Source organism: Octodon degus, unplaced genomic scaffold (assembly GCF_000260255.1).
Source record: "Octodon degus isolate 3935 unplaced genomic scaffold, OctDeg1.0 scaffold00146, whole genome shotgun sequence".
NCBI lineage: Eukaryota > Metazoa > Chordata > Mammalia > Rodentia > Octodontidae > Octodon > Octodon degus.
In genome coordinates this window covers 656055-657695 of record NW_004524722.1, presented here as the reverse complement: position 1 = coordinate 657695, position 1641 = coordinate 656055, and the positions used below count along the sequence as shown (strand labels likewise).

The window sequence follows — 1641 nt, the reverse complement described above, 5'->3', positions numbered from 1 at the left end:
ACTTATTCAGTATTTTGAACAAATCCAGTAACCACATTCATGTGGTTGAAATTTGAAAGTCACTAAAAGGTATATAATGAAAGACCCCTTTCTGGCCTCTAGCCATCAGTTTTAATCCCCTTGACCAAAGAACTCTTGTCATCTCTGCCTTGCATAGAAATTATATTTATATAAATAAAATATTACCTACTCTATTTTTTAAATTAGGCTACTTTGTTCCTTGTGTTTTTTTCCCCATAATTTTATTGATAAACAAATAGCAATGAGACAGTTTCAAATCAAATTGGTAGGACAGTTTCAATAATTAACACATTGTATACATTCTTCCTGGTGGTTAATTGCTGATATTCTATTTACAAACACCATTAGAACAAATCACTCTATTCATTAAGAGAATGTAACTATATATCTATCCTAACACTAAAGATACTTATTGCAAAGCTAACTTCTGGTGATTCTACAGAAGTTTCAAAGGAAAAGCCTTTATGTATCCCAGTCAGAAACAAAATAGATGCTTCTAGGGGCCGGGGAGATGGCTCAGTGGAATAGGCGCTTCCCTGGCAAGCGCAAGGGCCTGAGTTCAATCCCTGGTTTCGAAAAACAAAACGAAACAACAAAAACAAAAAAAACCCAGAGGCTTCTAGTGAAGGTTAAAAGCCGACAAAAGTGCCTTGCCTAAGGCCATCCACCAGGACTGCCGAGCAAATGAGCATTGAAGATTGTGGTTTAGAGGAAAATTTAATTCCTAATCCGCTAAATAGATACAGAGTTCATGTCTTTTGAAAGGAGGGCACCCGGAAATGGGTTGTTATGGAGCTAGCCCTCTTGTTGGGGGCAATTTATTTAAGGTCACAAGGTGGGTCTAACTATAATCGATTTTATTATAAGTACAGTTGCTTAGGTAATAATTAATCCAATAGTGATCAATATGTCTTCGTTTTTGCTGATTTCCTGGACATGTGCATTAATCTCTATCTAACTATAGCAGCTGGACCCCAGCTTAGATACGCCCTGTGCTACCAGTGCGCTCCGAAATATTGGTTTGGGTGCAAAACTGTTTTAGTTAGGTATAAAAAGGACACTTGTAAATTGCCAAATTTCCTCTCAGGGGTGAGGTTGGCGAACGTAGTTCTACTCATTCTATCAATTTGTAAGCCTTTTAAAAACACCTTTAAAGAGAAACGTATTAAAAGATAATAAAGACAGGCAGAGGAGTGATTGCCGTTAACAGCAAGGCCCTTTCAGGGGGAATTTTACTCTTTCGCTTTCGGGCATTCTAGTAAGGGATGTGAATACCGCTGTTAAAAGAGGGAACGCGGAGAATTGTAGAAATGCGGAGGCTGATCACGGACGGGGACAGAAGAACTTGGTCCCGGGGCGCTGCGGTGGCCCGGTCCCTTGGCCTCTAGAAAATCAAGACCGAGGAGGAGGACGCAGTGCGATCTGCCCGGAGGGAAAAGCAGCGCTCGCGCGCCCTTTGCAGCTGAAATTCGCTAACGCGGGGCGGGGAGGTCGCCGGGCCGCGGTGCAGCTCGTCGGGGAGCGGCGGGAGGCCAGGTTAGCCCCGCAGGGCCCGCGGAGTGGAGGCCGCCGGCCGCAGGAGGGCAGCTGCGCGCAGCCGGCTCCCCTCCCGGGCGCGGT

General features: G+C 44.3%; 1 protein-coding gene across 1 annotated transcript in view; it reads left to right on the top strand.

The window, feature by feature from the left end:
• The first annotated feature begins 1550 nt into the window (after nucleotides 1-1550).
• LOC101572733 (N-acetylated-alpha-linked acidic dipeptidase 2) overlaps nucleotides 1551-1641 on the top strand; it is an 87560-nt gene continuing 87469 nt past the window's right edge. The window contains exon 1 of the mRNA XM_004641913.2: nucleotides 1551-1557. The gene's annotated coding sequence lies outside the window, so the exon portion shown is untranslated. The remainder of the gene's footprint in view (nucleotides 1558-1641) is intronic.